Raw genomic sequence first — 20539 nt, forward strand, 5'->3', positions numbered from 1 at the left:
GTCTCTGTGTATTCAGAAACCTTTTATATTCTCAAATTTTTATGCCCTCCCTTTCAGTTATGCAACTTCAGTTGGGGTGCAGGCTTATGGTTTAAGAAGCTGGTACCGAAAAGATTCTGTGGTATTTCACCAACTGCTTTTCATAATGGAGAAGTGGCTTGGGTTTCTCAATGCCAAACATGCAGATGGAGGAGGCCTGTATGACTCTGGAGTTTTTCTTCTTTTGACTTTGTTGCAGGGATTGGAGGGAACCTCTCCATCTTCTGAAGAGTCCACCACTTAAGTCTATGGAAACCAACAAACTAGACTAACAGGGGAAAGGCCAGGCGAATTGGTTACGTACATGAGACCATCACAGTAAAGTGATTATTTCATAACCAACTGACACTTCATAGATGAGAAGGAAGTGGTGGGAGTGTAGGCAATTTTGAGATGGAGTAAATGACTTTTGAATGTGACTAAGGGTCCTCAGGAACAGACAGTGATCTGGGACAAAATCTATCTGGGCTGTGGATACGGTGCCGACTCTAATTTTTCTTTATGCCACATTTGTCAACTACTTCTTGTTGATCAAACATTAGAGGAAGGGATTCTAAGCCACTGAACATCTTCTGGAAGCTCTGGCCGTTAGGCACTTAGGGGAACTAAAGAGAAAGCCCATCCTTATAGCTGCTGCTTCTCTAACTCTTTCCATGTGAAGCATCACCATAACAAAGTGCCATCCTCTGAGTATTGTTTTCTGAGTTCCAACGTCATCAGATCACTTTCCATAAAGCTGTCACACTGAGAGGTGCTGTGTGTGTGTGTGTGTGTGTGTGTGTGTGTCTGTGTGTGTGTGTGTGTGTGTGTGTGTGTGTAAGGGTATTATTCATTGGTGACAACAGTTTCTATCTACAATTTTTAATTTGGTCAAAAGCGATGACATCAATGTATATGAGTTGTGAAAGGAAACTAGACTGGAGACTCAACAAGGATGCCTCCTCCTTCCTCCCATCTTTTCTGTTGGTAATAACCAGAAACCCAAAGTATTCTACAGGTCTCTCTAGGGATGCAAAGCAGACTCTCCAGGATAATTGAGAGAATTTCTGCCAGCCTTGGTATTAAAGCAATTTCCAAATGTGATGGGAACAGGCACATACTGCTTCTGCCCTCTGAAACCCTTTTTTTGTTCCAAGAATTCCCTAGAAAGAAAATACAGTAATTTAATACAGAAAAGCTGAACAGCAATAGTAGCGAGAGTGGGGAACCATCTGGTACATTTCAGTGATTGTCAAGGTTAGCTTTTGTTTAAATGTTACTTATTGCTCAGTCCACCCCTGTTAAATGACTAGAGCTCAAGGTCACCGGTGATGGTACACTGGAATGACAGTAGTGTACTTTCCCCTTAAATGTCTTGACTTCGGGCTCGGTTAGGAATCCAAACCCAAGGCTTGATCTGCACCCGTATATAATCTTCTATAGTTGTTTCCGACTCCCTTTCGAAGTCTGTTTCTAAGACTACTGATCGTGCAGTAGGAAGATTATATGCATTATATGCAGAGGAAGATCTTAATTTATGTGTATGTCATCATGCATATAACCTTGTGCTATAATAAAAGAATGTGTGAAATTTGCAAATAAACGTGTATAAGCATATCAGGTGGTATATTGTTTGAAGTTCCTACACTTCCTTTAAAATTTTTCATAAACTCTTCATCTAGTCTATTAGCCTGTAAGCATCATGTTACCTCCTCATTTGATAATAATGTATTCATCTTGATTAGATTACTGAGCTACAAAGGGCCCTCTGCATAGTGTTCCAGTGTATACACCCAGATGCCGTATTTATTGTTCTCAGGAATGTTACTACTGGGAACAGAGCTAATGATAATGGTGGTACTTTGGGGAATGTGGTACACTGGTAACATTTCTGATGCTGCTGGTGATGATGGGGATGAGGATGAGGATGATGGCAACTGAGGAGGAAAAAGGGAAAGTGTTATTTATGGCTGAGATGAAAGCTACACAGGAGCTGAATGTTTCTCCTTTCTGCTACTTGGTAATGAGACATCTTCCCCAGCAGCGATGTTCTTTCCTGCTTATTTATCTTGCTTCCTATACAGCCTAAAAATACTTTCAAGTGTCCCTGAGGAGCTATTGACAGTTAATGGCTTTTGGGGGTAGCATCAGTGATGTAGCCACTGGTAACTTGCCCATGAGTCAGTAAATAATCCCCACGCATGCTCACACAAGCAACCCTAATTAAACTCAGTGGGTCACAAAACAAAAACAAAATCAACATGCAAGAAAGTAGGAAGAGGGCTTGTTAGGAAAAAGAAAAGTTTCAGTGGGAGTGGGGGGAATAAGGGAGCAGTAGACTATGACTCAAATTCATTATACACACATATAGAATTGTCAAAGCATTAATGAGTAAATAAGAAAATCATTTGGTTGGGGATTTAGCTCAGTGGTAGAGTGCTTGCCTAGGAAGCGCAAGGCCCTGGGTTCGGTCCCCAGCTCCGAAAAAAAGAACCAAAAAAAAAAAATAAGAAAATCATTTAATGCCATCTTTCAGCCTGTAATCTCATGGGAAGCCTCCTAGGATTGCAGCCTTGGGAACAGCAGGTTTTCCTAGGCCCCTGGCATTCTTTGGTATTTTGGTCCTGGGCACTCAGCAAGATGTGAAAGCCATGAGTCATGATTTCCATATGGTGGGATTCCCTCCCCTCTCTCCATCTCCATGCCTGCCCCACCATCTGCTGCTGCCACTCTCAAGGTTATGGAGCAAGGGGTGACACAGGAAACAGAGAAGAAAACAAACACTGTTTTATGAATAAGAGAGGAAAAAGATGCATTATTTGATTACCAAAGCTTTCTTTGTATAGTACAAAAAAGTCAGAAGCCAAATCTCTCTCTCTCTCTCTCTCTCTCTCTCTCTCTCTCTCTCTCTCTCTCTCACACACACACACACACACCAAACAAATATGCACACACCAACCCTAAACAAAACAGTGTTACTTGTTCATTCAGAACATTAGTAGTCATTCTATCACTTGCCTAAACAATCATCCTGTATTTATGCATGTAGCAAGCTCAGAAGGAAAATGGGATCATTATCACATAATTTTGTGACCTTTTCTTTTTGTTTTAGAAATTGTATCTTCAACATTTTTCTGTGTCAGGAAACATACCCCAACACCCTCATTTTCAATGTTTAATGAGTATTTTCTGTGGAAGGCATCATTCCAATTGCTGGAGTTTACATATAAAAATAGGCAAGACAGCCTCTTTCGCCCCTGTGAGTATCATAGATATTTTTCCCTGTCTAACATTTAGGTAATTTCCATATATTTGCCTTTATAAACAATACTGTGATGACTATCCTCATGGCTAGGTTCTTGCTGACACATAATTTTCCAATGATAATGCTGACTATTCTCTCTCTGCCCCTCTGTGTCCACTTTCCATCCCTCTCTGCCTTGCTTCACAGACCATATCTTTGGGCTTATTTGCTTTGTGGCAATGGACAGCTCCCACAGGACATTACAGAAGTACAGGAGACAATGGCAGATTGTATATTATGTCTCCTGCCTTGCCTCTTGGTGGGCTGTTGCTTTTCTTGTCGTTCTGACAGACTATCTGACAAAATCAACTTAAAGAAGTTTGAGTGAGGGGCTCGAGACCCCATATGTACAACAATGCCAAGCAACCAGAGCTTCCAGGGACTAAGCCACTACCTAAAGACTATACATGGACTGACCCTGGACTCTGACCTCATAGGTAGCAATGAATAGCCTAGTAAGAGCACCAGTGGAAGGGGAAGCCCTGGGTCCTGCTAAGACTGAACCCCCAGTGAACTAGACTATGGGGGGAGGGCGGCAATGGGGGGAGGGTGGGGAGGGGAACACCCATAAGGAAGGGGAGGGGGGAGGGGGGAGGGGGATGTTTGCCCGGATACCGGGAAAGGGAATAACACTCGAAATGTATATAAGAAATACTTAAGTTAATAAAAAAAAAAGTAAAAAAAAAAGTAAAAAAAAAAGGGGGGGGGGTTGGGGATTTAGCTCAGTGATAGAGCGCTTGCCTAGGAAGCGCAAGGCCCTGGGTTCGGTCCCCAGCTCTGAAAAAAAGAACCAAAAAAAAAAAAACAAAAAACAAAAAACAAAAAAAAAAAAGAAGTTTGAGTGAACAGTCCATCATGGCGGGGGAGATGCGATAGCAGGAGCATGAGACAGCTGGTCACACTGCACCCATTCACAGTCACTAACTAAGGTGGATGAATTCTCTCATGTAGCTTGACTTCTCTTTTTTCTTCAGTTTGGAATTGCAGCCCCCAGGATATTGGCACCATTTGGAGTAGGGCCGTCCCAGCTCAGTTAACCCAATGTAGAAATCTCTTCACAAACACGTGATTCTAGATCCTGTCAAGTTGACAAGATTAGACATCATAGCCAAGCATGGAAGGGCAACACCTTTAAATCCCAGCACGTGGGAGGTAGAGATGGAGGCAAATCTCTGTGAGCTCAAGGCTGGCCTGCTCTCCACAGTGAGACTCTGTTTCAGAGGAAAATTAATCCCCATAGTTGTCATTTTTATTCCTATACTGATGGCTGTGGTATCTGGGCCACCCTCTCCTAGAGCTCCGTTTTTGGGAGTTGCTAACCCCACAATACTTCAGGATGTCTTGTTTGTTTCCCTCAGCCTTAGCCTTCGCCTTCTAGAGAGTTCTTTATAAAACCTTATCACTTACCTCTGGGAGTGTTCCATATGCTTCCTGGCAGGACTCCAGATGATGAATCATCTGTGCCTTGTTTCTTCTGCCTCCCTGTGACTGCTCACCCGCAGTGGGAGCCAGCGATGGTTGTGTAGAAAGGCTGAAAGCTCCTGTTTTCTCCTTCTCTTCAAGGCCTGGACACCAGTGAACACTGAAAAGCAGCTGCAGACAGGGACTTTACCTATACTGCAAGACATTCTGATCAGAGCACAGGAAAGATATGAGGGAGAGAGAGAGAGAGAAAGAGAGAGAGAGAGAGAGAGAGAGAGAGAGAGAGAGAGAGAGAGAGAGAGAGTTTATCATCCCACTCATACGTAGCCATGGCTGTACTGTCCTTGTTTATTTTTAGGTGATACCCTCTCTGGGGTCAGAATGAGCCAGGGACAGGTTATTTGGCCAGTTCTCCTGAAACCAGAATGCTAGATGGTTGTGAGGTATCATGTAGTTGTTAGAAGTCAAACTAGGCTCCTTTGAAAGAGCACTTCAGTTCTTGCCTCCGGGTTTCTGCCTTGATTTTCTTTTGTGACATTTGTCAATGATGGACTGTAACCTGTAAACCAAATCAACCCTTTCCTCTCCGAGTTGCTTTTGGTTATGGAGTTTTATCACAGCAGTGGAAACCCTGAGAAAATCATATATTGACTGTGATTTTAAGGCTCTCCTTTCCCCTCTCATTTGCTGTTAGCAATTCAAGCCTGGGGCTCATCTCAAGCCTGACTTTGGCAAGCACTCTACCACTGAGCCACATGCCAGCTGTCTCGAACTTCTCTTTGTCAGGTCAAAGCTTCATGATCTTCCTCACAAGGATGAGACTGCAGTGAGATATTTTATGTAAATGTCATCACTTACTCAGTCCACATGACTTACTGATCCTCCTTCCTATCCCCAAATCCATCACCACTAGCCTTCCTCTTACCTCTCTTTATTGCCCCCTCCTTCTTTTCACACAGTTTCCCTTCCTCTCTCCACTTCCCCTTTCCTGTTTTCACTTACTTTTCCCTCTTGACCAATGTCTCCTTCCACTTTCACTGACCCTGAGACTAACATATGGACAAGAAGGATGGAAAAGCAAGTCAACACATCAAATGGTCTCACAGCTCCTTGAAAATGGACCATAACCACGCGAGGAATTGTTCTCAGGGAAACTCTCAATTATAAATTTGCACCCCAAAGGCTTCCCTTAGATTTTATGAACTCTTACCTTGGAGCATCAGCTTTGAAAATTACCTAGCCAGTGTTCCAGATTGAGGATTTGTTCTGGCTAATCAAAAGATAACTTCTCGAAGTGATTAATCTATCTGTCAAATGGTCTTATCTGGTGGTAGAGAGCGGGATAGCGGGATAACATGAGCCAGCTCAGTGTTGGAAGGGTGATTTGGGATGGTCAGAAACCACTATGTCAGCAGAGAGCTTTAAAGGCCAGCTGCAGTAATGTCTTTTGGTCCAATGCACCAAAATTTAGACTTTCCCTGCATGTCTGGTTTCTCAATTTCTCTCTCTCTCTCTCTCTCTCTCTCTCTCTCTCTCTCTCTCTCTCTCTCTCCTCTCTCTCTCCTCTCTCTCTCTCTCTCTCTCTCTCTCTCTCTCTCTCTCTCTCTCTCTCTCTCTCTCTCTCTGTGCATGCATTCTCTGTGTGTGTCTCCCTCTGTTGCCTGGGCTAGCTTTGAACTCCTGATCTTCTTGCCTTCTCTTCCCAAATGCTGAAATAATAGACATACATCACCGTGTCTAAAGCATCTCAAATATTTTTCTCTAAATATTTATTTAACTTTATGTGTGTGTGCACCTGGGTATATAGTATACACACACACATATATGTATATATATATATATACACACACACACATACATACATATATATGTGTGTGTGATATATACATACATACATACATACATACATACATACGTGTGTGTGTGTGTGTGTGTGTGTGTGTGTAGCCTCCATGCAGGAGCCCTCAGAAGTCAGAAGGAGTCAGATCCTCTGATGTTTGTAGTTATAAATATTGGTGAGTTGCCACATGGATGCTAGAAACCAAACTCAGGTCTTCTGCTAAAACAGTAAGAATTTTTAAGCACTGAGTCTCTGAATTCTTATACATCTTTAATTTATCATGAAAAATTAGATTTGTTTCTAAGTATTTTCTCCCAAAGGTTGTAGATTGACTTTAAGACCTTATGCATGCTAGGCAAGTGCTAGACCATTGAACCACACCCCCAACTCATTCTTAAGATTGTTTGAGAATTTGCCCCACAATAGGATGGCAGGGAATATATCTTTCCTTAAAAGTTTTTTTAACCAGATGATAGTTTATGTATAAAGCAATAAATACGGCATATAATAAATATGCAGGTTGTGAAGAATATTAAAATATGAACATTCAGAGGCTGTCTCTCCTTCATAATTTCTGATTCTCCCACGAAAATAATGACTATTCTGAATTTTACACTCTTCCCCTTTAAAACAAATTTAGCACATGTGTTCATAAACAATTTTAGTTTTGTTTTGAGCTTTACAAAACATATGTAATGTCTTTTCGTTCAAGCTTCTAACATTCATTGCATCATCTGTGTGGTTTGTTTCTTTGGTTTTTTTTTTTTTTTTTTGAGATGTTGTCTCACTACATTTTAGTTAGCTTTTCTATTGCTGTGACAAAACATCATGAACAAAAAGTGAGTTGGGGAGGAAAAGGCTTTATCTAGCTTACACTTCCACATTGCTGTTCGTCATTGAAGGACGTTAGGACAATAACCCAAGCAGGGCTGGAACCTGGAGTCATTATCTGATGCAGAGGCCATGGAGGTGAGTTGCTTATTGGCTTGCTCCTCATGGCTTGCTCAGTCTGCTTTCTACAGAACCCAGGACCATCAGCCCAGGGATGGCACAACCAATTCAAGAGCAGGGCCGTCCTCCATTGACCATTAATTGACAAAATGCTTTATGAAGGCATTTCCTTAACTGAGGCTCCTTCCTTTCTGTGACTCTACCATGTGTCAAGTTGACGCACAAAACCAGCTTGGACACACTATGTAAACCTAGCTGATCTCAAACTCACTATCTATATCATTGTTTGTATCTGTGTTACTCAACTTTCTGTTACCATAACCAAAACACCAAAGAGTTTTAGAGAAATGCTTTATTTTGGGTAACAGTTTTAGAGCTCCCAGTTCATGATTAGTTGGCCTTGTGAGAGTAGATCCTCTTGGGGGTGTGGAGCCAAGCAAAACTGCTCACTTTATTGTCTGGAAGCAAGCAGAAAAAGAGGGAAGGTCTTGTTTCCTGCGATCTCCTGCAAGATCACATTTCCAATAAACTAAATATGTCCCACCAGCTCATACTTCCCAAGATATTAAGATTCAGACTATAGCAGTAGCTGAAGCCCACTCTCCTTGACTAGTGCTCTTACAATGCACTGGGAGAAAATACACGACTCTTTTGTCCATAATTCAGTCTATGAATATTTTGGGTATTTATTGTTTCAGGATATTTGCACCATATTATTATTAACATAGACAAAAATATGAGCATTTTTAGTATTCCTCTGTCAAATTGTCATAAACACTAGATTAATTTGTCTAGTGTTCCTTTGAGTTTTATCTATTTCATCATTTCCCATTTATCACCTCAAGAAACGTAAATGCAGTGAAGAATGTGCTTTGCTCATTCTCTTCCACTGCCACTGATGCTATTTCTATTCTTGTCAATAATCCCAGGGCTGGGACTATAGCTCAGACATAAAACTAGTATGTGTAGGGCCCTAAGTTTAATTCTAAGGATACACATACACATGCACACAAGGATTACTCCATGAACCAGTAAAATCCTGAAAACTCCCTCTTGATTCTCTTTCTGAACAAAGAACAATTTCAATTCTGATACTAGAATTAGAGCGATACTTATTTATTTACTTTTATATTGTGACACATTGTCTCCTGTCTCAGGCTGGCCTTAATCTTGCTAAGTAGCCAAAGACGACCTCAAACACTTTATCCTCTGGATTCCCCTCTGGAGGGCTGGAAGTATAGGCCTATATTCATTAGGGAACAAACCCAGGGCTTCTTGCATTCTGGGTAAGCACTCTACTAACTACCTGCCTTCTCAGAATGTCTATTTCAGTCACAAAATTTGTTTAATGTTTTAATATTATTTTATTTTGCACATATGGGATGTTTTGCTTACATGTCTGTGACTGTGCACTATATGCATCTGGTCCCTATGAAGATCAGAAGAGGGCATCAGATCCTACAAAACTGGAGTTACAGACCATTATGAGATGCTATGCGGGCACTCTGGAAGAGAAACAAGTTCTCTGTCCAGCCCCTAACAATGCTTTAGATCCAGGAGACTGTGTTTTAGTGACAATAGCATATATTCAGGAAACCTGACTTTTTCAATTGTTCCCCCAGACAGATCCAGTATTTTAGGAAGAAGTACTCTTTATTTTTGGGATTCAGCACCTTATTTGTGGGAACTGTACAGGCCATTTGAAACCTAAGACACAAACTTTGACCACAGTGCCCTTCCAATAGAACGAAATAGCTAAAACTTGTCTGTTAGAAGTACATAATAAATCTCTATTAACCAAGAAGCAGCAAATATTCCACCTCAAAGCAGGTGACTTAGGGTTTTAAATGCTGGTACCAGTACCTGTAGTCGAACTCTACCTGTGAGAGTCACTTGATTCTCCTAATCTTTGTTTTTTCATCTGCAAAATGGACAGAGCAGAGGTTTTCTCAAAAGGCAGTGCACCACATCAGGGAAGATATGTGAAAGGCCCAGTTTTCACTATATGAAATAAGAAACAAGAGAGATGCCTCCCAGTCTAATTCTCATAGCAGAGTATCCCACTCTAATATCAGTTCAGAAGGTCAGAAGGAGCAGTGAGAGGCCAATTCTGGGGTGTGTGTGTGTGTGTGTGTGTGTGTGTGTGTGTGTGTGTGTGTGTGATTTCTAATCTTTTTGTGGGTGGTTTTGGCCAAACTGGTAATAGCCAAATCCTTCACTAATTCTACTATAAGACTGTAATGTGTTGGCTTTTCTTAGGATGTCAGAGTTTTCTTCCAAATCTGTTTTTTTGGGTTAACAGCCATTTCATGCAGGGCTACTAAAATAAATCCTTTGTGCTTTTTATTTGACTGGCAAAGAAATATGCCTACTCATAGTGTCTAATAATTGAAGCCAGCATGCTAGATTCTTCTGCAGAAAAACATAAGCTAATTGATGTAAATTCATGCTAGGGCTATTATGGAAAGCTTTGGTTTTATTCAGTTTTGTTGCTTGGGGATCAAACCCAGGGTCTTGTATGTGATAATGTATGAGCTCTAGTCACAGAGTTACATTCTCAGCCTTAAATAAAGTATTTAAACTCAGACATTGGACTAGAGATCCTATACTCACAGTTTCTAGCAGTGTCTGCCCCTAGCTGCTTAATAAGTATTTAATGAATAAGTGAAAGGACTACCTCTTTCTTATCTTTCCGTATTGTTAATGTCATACTGTTTTTGTTTTCTTTTGTGCCCATGTGTGTGTGCTCATGTGCTCATTTGTCCAAATTTGCACATCCTTGGATGTTGGCCCTTTCCTTCCATCTTGTTTCTTCTCCCCCTGCCCCCCTTGTCCCCATTCTTATGCCAGGTTAGCTGGTCTGCAAGCTAACCGTCTCCTTGTAGGAGTAATGAGATTACAGATGTGTGCTGCTCTGTTTGGCTTTACATGGGTTCTAGACATTCTAATTTTGGTTCCCATGCTTGCACAGCAAATGCTTTACCCACCAAGTCATCTCTCCAGCCTTGGTTTTGTTTTCTAAATCTTGAGTAACAGAGACTTGGCATATCTTGACAGGTTGTGTTTGCCAGTTCAGAGCATTTATTTTTGAAATGTAAATACTCCTATTATTATTGTTTTTGTTATTACTATTATTATTGTTGACAAAGTGCCTGGGTCACTGTAGCCTACACTGGTCATAAATATATAACTTACTATGTAGCCCTGGCTTTGAACTTGTGACACTCCTCCTACTGTAGTCTCCCAAATAATGAGATTACATTATTGAATCACTGGCTAGGTTTTTGGTGTTGTTGTTGTTATTGTTGTTGTGGTGGCGGTGATGGTGGTGGTGCTTATGTTAAGAATTGAACCCAGAGCCTTATGTGTGCTAAGTTATGTGAACAGCCCGTTATTTTGAAAAAAAATACTATCATTAATATTCATAGTATTATTTTGAGACATTGTCTCACTCCATAATAGCTCAGGCTGTCCTAGAATCCACTGTATAACCCAGGCTGGCCTTGAATTCACTGTGTTCCTGCCTCAATTCCCGGAATGCTGAGATTACAGGTGTGTGTCACCATTCCTGGCTTGGTTTTTAATTGTACTTGCATAAGATTTACAACTTGATTATTTGTTATGCACATAACTTAAATAATCACCACTATCAAGGTCATTAACATATCTAATACCTCCCATAGTTCCTTTTTCTTTGTAATGAGAGCACTGAGATCTGCATACTGATCAAATGCCAAGAATGCAGACTGTCACCTGTCCTTACCCTACTGTGCATTAGACTTCTAAAATTGATTCTTCTGACATTCCTGAGCTGTTTGCACCTTTTGACTAACATCTTCCCATATCCTGCTAACTGCATGTGTACTCTCTGCTTCTGTGAGCTTGGCCATTTTCAGACTCTGTATAGTAGTGTGATGATAGTCATGTTTATCTATGCTGCTGAAAGTGGCAGGGGTTCCCTCTCTGTATAGAGGCTATGATAATTCTCTCTCTCTCTCTCTCTCTCTCTCTCTCTCTCTCTCTCTCTCTCTCTCTCTCTCACACACACACACGTATAATTTTCTTTTTGAATGACCATTTTCATCATTTTACATTTACCTGTGTCTGTGTGTCTATATGTGGCTATGTGCATGTGAGTGCAAACACCTGAGGAGTCCAAAGAGGGCATTGAATCCCTTGGAGCTTGAGTTACAGGTGACTGTGAACCTCCTGCAGGGTTCCTGAGAACCAAACGTGGGTCCTCTAGGAGAGTAATAGGAGCTCTTCCTCACTGGAGTATCTCTGGCTCCCATGCACCTTATTTTCTGTACCTGTTTACCTGTGGACAGACACTTAGGTTGACTCCATGTTTTGTCTAGCAGGAATAATGTATCAAGGAACTCCTAAGTGCATTTATCCCAAGATCTTGTTTCCCATTGCAGAATCATCACCATTTATTTTCCCCTTTTCCTTTACAAATAAGTTTCAATAGCATACATTAGCTATACATGAAAAGGAGTTTCATTATGACATTTCCATACACATGCATATTTTCAGCATATTCACCCCCATTACACTGCCTTACCTCCCTTTCCTCTCCCACTGATCCCCCTCCTCTTCTCAAGTAGTCCTACTTTCCTGGTTTTGCTTGTGTGCATGTTTGTGTGACCTAATGAGTTTAATTAGGGTTGCATACAGGAGCACATTATTTACGTGCTGAGGAATTATTTATGAGAGCATGAACACCTTATCACTGATTAGATCACTCAAGAAAATGTCCCTTCCTCCCACAGCCACTATTAACTCCCTGTAGATCCTCAGAGACCGGTTGGTCTCATGCACCTCCCCTTCTTTGCAATTGTTAGCTACCGATAAGTCCTTAGGGCATCGTGAGCATTTTCCTCCTCTGTGAAAGAATCTCTCGCAGATCCTTAACAGCTGCTGAGAGGGCAGTGGCCACCTTATGCCAGGAAAAGTGTTCCACATGTCATTTATCTGACTCTTTTTTTTTTTTTTGGTTCTTTTTTTCGGAGCTGGGGACCGAACCCAGGGCCATTTATCTGACTCTTACATTCTTTCTGCCTTCTCTTCCATGTTTGTTTTTGGGTTTTTTGTTTTGCTTTGTTTTGTTTTTTGTTTTTTGGTTTTTTTTGGTTTGGTTTTTTTGTTTGTTTTTGGTTTGGTTTGGACAGGGTCTCATGTAGCTAAGAGTGTTCTCAAACTCTGTAGCCAAGGGACGACCTTGAACTCTTGAACTTCCTACATCTATCCTTTAAGTGCTGGGTTTATAGGCATGCCTCACCATTTCTGACATGAGCCTTTCATTTATTTTTTTTTGGTGGTGGAGTGTGTGTGTGTGTGTGTATGTGTGTGTGTGTGTGTGTGTGTGTGTGTGTTAAAGGTTATGTTCACTAATTCGAACTCTTAATTTTATTTGTTCAGCTTCCCTTTGTCTTTCTGATTCAGCTTTGGTAGATTATACACTTCTAGGAATTTATCTGTTTCTTCTAGGTTATTCAATTTGTTAGTTTCCACTTGTTCATGGTAGTCTCGTAAGCCTCTTTATTTCTGTAGACAAGTGTGCTGTTTTCTCTTTGATTTATAATTTTATTTCTCAAAACTTCTTTTCTCTTCATTTGCAGGTTTGTCCATTCAATTTATCTTCTTCTTTTTTTTTTTTTTTTTTTTTTTTTTGGTTTTTTTTCGGAGCTGGGGACTGAACCCAGGGCCTTGCGCTTCCTAGGTAAGCGCTCTACCACTGAGCTAAATCCCCAGCCCTCAATTTATCTTCTACACACACACACACACACACACACACACACACACACACATACACGCGCACATGCACACATTTTACTCCATTAATCCTTTCTACTGTTGTTTTGGAGTGAGTATCTTTCATTTCTTTCTGTTCTAATAGGTATTTTCTTCCTTCTCCTTAATTTGAGCTTAGTTCTTTTTCAGGTTCTTTTTGGATGCAAAGCTAGAGAGCTTTCCTTTTTCATACTTAAAACTACTTTTCCTGCATCCATAGGATTTGATGTTGTATTTTGGCTTGTGTCAACATACATCTTGATTTTCCTTTTGGTTTTTTCTTTGATGAGTTGGTTGTTCGGGAATGCATTGTTTTATTTCCTCTATTTTCCCTCTAGAATTTCCTCTAGTTATTGATTTCTGGTTTTATAGCATTGTAGTTGGGAAAATGTCATATGATTTCTACCTTCTCAGATCTGTTGAAACTTGTTTTGTGGCCTGTATTAGTTGATTTTCTATTGTCTGGATAAAACATCATGAAAAAGGTGATTTGTAGGAAAGGGGAGTCTATTTGGATTTATAGTGCCTGAGGGTTAAAGTTAGATGCAGAAGCGAAGGTGTGTCTGCAGGGAGCAAAGTTCATATTTTGAATCACAAACTGGAGAGAGAGGGAGGGGGAGTTAGGAACATCATGAGTTTTTTTTAAACCTCAAAGCCCACCTGCAGTGACATGTTTCTTCCAGTAGGTCCACACATCCTTAAGCTTATGGGGGGCATTTTCATTATAAGCACCATATGACCCATTCTATGATCTATTGTGAATTTTCTGTATACACTTGAGAAAAATGTGTGTAGATGACCCTGACTTATGATGGTTCAACTTTGATGTTTTCAACTTTAAAATTTTGATAAAGAAGAGCTGGCAAGGATGGATCAGCTTATAAAATGCTTTCCATGTATCTTAGTTATTTTTTCTCTTGCTGTGATAAAACATTATGACCAAGTAAACTTATAAGAGAAAGCAATTAATTTGGCTAGTGGTTTTAGAGAATTAGAGTCTATTATGACAGAGCAAAGGTACCTGTGAGAGCTTACATTTTAATCCACAACCATAAACTACAGAGAGAAAGACACGAGCATCACACGAGTCATTTGAAACCTCTAAGCATGCTCCCAGTGATATACCTCTTCAAAGGCCACACCTCTTAGTCCCTCCCAACCAGTTCTACCAATTGGGGACAAAGTGTTCAAATGTATGAGCATATGGAGGCCATTCTCATCCAAACTACCATACCATGCAAATGTGAGTACTGGAGTTCAGATCCCTAGAACTCACTTAAGAGCCATGTGGGCGTGGTCCTTCTGTAATCTCATCTCATGGGAACTGAAGACAGCAAATCAATCTGGCTAGTCAGATGAGCCAAAAAAGGCAATTTTGAGGTTCAGTGGGAGACCCTCACTATAGGAGATTTTTGATATATAAGGTGGCATGTGACTGAGGAAGACGCTTGATGTCAGCATTGGGACTCCATATGCTTTTGCATACCTATATGCATATGTACCCTTAATGTGTGTCCCCATGCATGCATATACACCACACACATATACATATGTACACATTTTAGATAAGGCACTCCCATACCATTATTGTGTTTTTCTTTTCACTCAGTATAACATTCAATAAACAATAAGAAACAGTCAATCTATTGTTATAAAATAGGCTTGGTGTTAGATGAATTTGCTCAATGGCTGGTGAAAGGAAAATTATACAAATTTAAGGTTTGAAAATATGAGATTAAAAGAGTAAGTTTCAAAATTCACCGTGACAGCCGTCGGTTCTCAGCCCTCACCAGCTGTGTACTAGCTGTTGGGGCTGAGAGCTGGGACCTAGAGGGAAACTCAGATCTTCAAAAAGCTCCCTAGACTTAATTTCATGTTTGCCCTGGGTTCTATCAAGATAGGTGTGAGGATAGGCTTGATTTCTGTTACAAATGATGTAACATTGCATATGTTAGTACAGTACTCCTAACACTTCTTGGGACTGTGCCTCAGGAATCACAATCTGTATAAGTTTAGAAGTTCTAAAAGCTAGTCATGACCTTGGTATGTAGGTTTAGATAGTGTCCAGATTGGAATCCTGATGCTAAAGACTTAGTAAGACAAAAAAGAGTTGAGAATTACTTAAGGCTATCTAGGTGCTGCAAGGGCAGCACAAGGACATCTGCCATTGCCCTGCAATGCAAGGCTTATAGAGAATTCAGAACTGCCATTGACTCAGATATAAAAAGAGTGAAAGACGTTTTAGCTGACCTCCAAGAATAACTAACCTCCCTCTCAGAGGTAGTCCTTCAGAATAGGAGATTAGACCTGATATTCCTTAAAGAAGGAGCCTGTGTGCTACACTGAAAGAATGATGCTTCTATGCAGACCATTCAGGAGTAATTAAAGACTCCATGAATAAACTTAGAGAAAGGTTAGACAAAAGACAGACAGAGAAGCGCATCAGGGATGGTTCGAGAGCTGGTTTAGTAGGTCTCCTTGGATGACTACTCTGATATCTTCCCTTATAGGACCCTTTTTAGTTTTGCTTCTGCTTCTGATTATAGGTCCATGTGTGTTAAAGAAACTAGTTAATAGGTTTGACTCCTACAAAAAGATAGAGACGCTCAACAAGGTTGGTTTGAGTCTTGGTTCACTCGGTCTCCCTGGATGACTACCCTACTCTCTGCTATAGCTGGGCCATTACTAATAATTTTCTTGGTTTTAATTTTTGGCCCCTGCGTGACAAACAGGTTAATTGCTTTTGTTAAAAAATTGAATGGGTGCTGTGCGGTTGATGGTTCTGAGACAACAGTACCAGTCAGTTAGGACAACTGGTGAAACCAAATATGAGATTTGATATCAAAATTCTAAGATTAGAATTACTTAGTAGAAGAAGAGGGGAATGAAAGGAAAATTATACAGATTTAAGGTTTAAAAATATGAAATTAAAAGAGTAAGTTTCAAAATTCACAGACTCAGGCCTAAACATTGTGAAAAGCAAGTCCAGGCAGCCCCGCCCTGCCGCTAGGACTAACAGACCATAAAGATAAAGAAAAGGAATGCAGGAACCAGCCCGAGTTATCAGGACTGACCCAAACCATCTGGCAGAAAGGCACCTCCCCCAGCTTACTCAGAGTCACACCTTAACCAGATGTCCTTCAAACCCTGATACGCCCCTAGCTTCTAAAATCCTGTATGCTCCAGTCAATACATATTCTCCTGCTGTGCTGTAATCTCACTGCTATGCTTAAATGAGCCAATCACTTATAGCCATGCCAGAAATTAGCCAATTGTGTGTAACCGTGCCAAACCCCCTAGCCTTCCCTATATAAACCCCTGACTTTTGAGCTTCGGGGTCGACACCTCTGTCTCCTGTGCAGGATACGTGTTGACCCGGAGATCCCCATAATAGATCTCCGTAATAAACCTCGCCTTTGCTTATTACATCCAAAATGGTCTCTCTGTGTCTGGGGTCCGCGATTTCCCGCGACTTTAGAAAGGGTCTCTCTGCGTGGGATCTTTCAGTCGGCTAATGTGTTCTGAGCAAACTTATGGCAAGCTAAGGTAAATTAGATGTGTAGTATGTTACATATGTTAAATTCATTTTTGACTTGTGTGGCATTTGCAGGTTATAATGAGGACATCAGAATGTAACAGCACTGTAAGTTGAGGAGCATCATTGTTTTACTGATGTTGGATAGAGTGTTCTGAACATGTCTGTTGGATCCAACTGGTCTACAGCTTTGCTTTAATTGCTATTTGGTCTACATGATCTATCCACCGTGAAAAGTAAGGTGTTTGACATATTCTGGGAGTGATATCATAACACTTAATGAGCTAATGGGTTAGATGAATCTAGCCACTCCTCTGGCTTGCCTCTCAGTTTACGGCAGTGGTTCTCAATGTATGGGTTGTGACTCCTTTGGGGGTCACACATTAGATATTCTGCATGTCAGATATTTACTTTATGATTTCTAACAGCAGCAAAATTACAGTTATGAAGTAGCAATGAAATGATATGAGTGGGGGTCCCCACAAGATGAGGAACTGTATTAAAGGGTCACAGCATTAGGAAGGTTGAGAACCACTGGTCTAGAGGCTCAAAGGAAGGACAGAAGAACAGGACACCACAAACATTTTCAATGAGAATTATTTGCATTTGAGTCTTTCATGTTGACAACTTCTAAGTCTTCACAAGCAGAAGTAAGACTGACAGAGTCTGGACAGATGCTAGCTATTCTTATGTAAAGATGTTAGGGGCCCTGCAGACAATACCCTATTCATGAGGGTGGAGTTGGATGTGTGCACAAAGAATTACTGTATGTTAGTTGCTTTTCTTTTGTTCTGATAAAATACACTGAAAAACTTAAGGGAGAAGGGGTTTAATTTTAGCTTACAGCTCAAGGTACAGTCCACCTCGTTGGGGGAAGTCAATGCAACAGGAACTTAAAGCAGCTGATCCCATTACAACCAGAGTCCGGAGAGAACAATGGATGTACACACACTTGTTAGTGCTCAAGTCTTTTCCTCTACTCCTATATAGCCCAGGATCCCCTGCCTAGGGAACAGTGCCACCTACAGTTGATGTGTCTTGCCACCTCAATTAACATAATAAAGATAATCCCTCATAGATATGCCTAGAGGCCCTTCTTCCAGGTCATTCTAGATTATGTGAGGTTGACAATGAGGGCTAATTGTCACTTATTGTCCCAGTATCTTTCCACAAAGGTCATGGAGTTTTCAAGTGAAAGACGAGTACTACTTTCTTTCATTTATTTAACATGAAGCAAGTAGCATAGACTCCTGGGATACAGGAGGGAAGAAAATGCCCTTGAAGAGCTTATTTCAAGAAGATAAGAAACAAAAGATGCAATATAGAAACCATACAACATGCTGAAGAGTGATACTGCCTCTCCCCTCAGATTGCATGCTCCAGAGCTTCAGTAGCCACATGGGATCCACAACACAATGGTATAGAGCGAATTAAGAGGGTGGAAGTCCAGGAATGTATTTCATATAGCCAGCCAAAAATATCTTCAAGGCAAAAAATAAAAACAAAACAAAACAAAAACCAAGACCAAACCTGTTAGCACTAATCTTACAAATGTTATCATTCTGTCTAAGCTCCAGCCCCTGACACTATAAATGGGGCTGTTTGCCCCCTCCTCACTCTCTTGTTCTCTCTTGCGCTTTTAGCCTCTTTCCCCTTTGTCCCTTCTCTCTCCATTCCCCTCGCCCCCTCCACATGCTCATGGCCGGCCTCTACTCCTCTACTTCTCTACTCTTTTCTCTCTCTCTACCTTTCTCTGCCCCTACTACTCTCTTAACTCCCCTTCCCATGCCCTGAATAAACTCTATTCTATACTATACTTGTTGTGTGGCTGGTCCCTCAGGGGAAGGGATGTCTCAGCATGGGCTCCTTGAAGCATCCCCTTCCCTTACACCTTACCACACCTCCATAGAACATAACCCCCCTCTCTTTTTTAAAATACATCAACAAAGATAAACACTGTAAGCGATGAAAAAGAGAGTAAATAGAGAGCTTTTGAAAACGTCTAGATGGAAGTTGCATATTTCTCCAAAAGTCTTTCTCTTGAGCCTCTGCAGAGAGCTGATTCCTCAACAGCACCATAAAAATGAAGCAGCTAATGTCATCCAAGCTACAAGATTAATGGCTCCATTGGGATACACTGATGGTGTGTCAAATTTCCCCAAAAGATCAATAAATTAGACATGCTATCCAACTCTTTTAAAAAAAGTGTTGCTGGCCATGGAAATATTAAAGTGCAGAGCATGATAAGGGACAGTGAGTATGGGAGGAGAGCCACTAGAGAATTTTGAGCTGAGAATACAACAAGGTCCTGCTTTGATTACAAAAAAAGTCGATCCTGGCTGCTAGGTAGTATGGGAAAGGGATAACTTTAGGCAAGGAGACATCCAGGAGAGGGGCACTATTACAGTTTTCCAAGTAAGGGGCAGTGTGCTTGGATCATAGCAACACCAGTGAAATAGTCAACACCTGGACATTTTCAAAGTAAAGTTCTTAAAGTTTCTTCTTGAATAGGGTGAACTTGAGAAAGTATCAAGTTGTTTCCCTCAGTAACTGAAAGGTAATTATTGCTATTCCATGAGATGGGGAAAACTATTGGTGAAGCCAATGTTTCAGGGAGAAGACTTTAAGAAGCTGAGTTTGAGAGGGCCAGCACATATACCTGTTGAGGACATGATTAGATTTTAGAACCTAGAAGTTGAAGAGAAATGCATGTGGAGATATAGCTGGGGTGTGGTTATGTATGTAGAATTTGAAGTTGCGTTAGAGTGATATTATGGAGAAAGGAAAAGAGAGACAGGACTGAGCCTTGGAACATTCAAGAAAAGAGAAGAAGTGAGCAAAGATTGAGAAGAGAAACAAGAGATATGGGAAAACCAAGACCCAAAATAGGGTCTTGGACACCAAGTTAGGAACAGGCATATTTACAATAAGCAAATAAGGTTCAGTGAATGACTTGCCAAGAAAAGGCATTTTTGGTGTAAACTTGATCACCTGATTTCCATCTCTCTTCCCATGATGGAAGGACAGAATTTACTCCACAACATTGTTCTCTGACATCCATGTGTCCTGCATAGTATTTGTGTCTCCCTCTCTCATAATAAGTAGATAATTAAAAGAAAACAACGTAATTATTTAAATTAAATGATTCATACTTAAAATGGGTATTTTAATCAATAAAAATCAAATTAAAACTATAAGGTTTTTCTGCTTCAATAATTCTATGTTTTAATAATTCCAAGGTGCATAATCTACAAACGCAAGGGTATACAATATAATGTAACCTCAAAGGAGAAGATTTGAAAGTATGTAGAATGTACTACTTCTTAACTTTTAAAATTATGTTTATCAAATGTGTGTGCATATCTGCAAACATGTCACAATGTGCACATGGAAGTCAGAGAACAACTTTTAGTAATTGATTCTTTCCTCCTGACTAAGACTAGCAGAGCGTTCTCACTGGTCTCAATGTAATACTTTCACTTTATAAATGAGCTTTTCAAATCAATTATTTCAAAGATGACTGGTGAAATAGATCATCATTGCTGGAGAAATTAAGTACAAAATAAAATAGGCTTTAAAACTAAATGTTATCATAATTATATGGACAAAGAAATATGTGCAGATCATATTTCTCCAAGCTTTCATGGCTTATACAAAGAGACTGCTGGCACATGCT

General features: G+C 40.5%; 1 long non-coding RNA gene across 1 annotated transcript in view; it reads left to right on the plus strand.

Moving 5' to 3' along the window:
* The window catches only part of LOC120099257 (uncharacterized), a 118396-nt gene that overhangs the window by 14984 nt on the left and 82873 nt on the right, over positions 1-20539 (plus strand). The gene's annotated exons all lie outside the window — the stretch shown is intronic.

The sequence above is a fragment of the Rattus norvegicus genome, chromosome X, assembly GCF_036323735.1.
Source record: "Rattus norvegicus strain BN/NHsdMcwi chromosome X, GRCr8, whole genome shotgun sequence".
Lineage (NCBI taxonomy): Eukaryota > Metazoa > Chordata > Mammalia > Rodentia > Muridae > Rattus > Rattus norvegicus.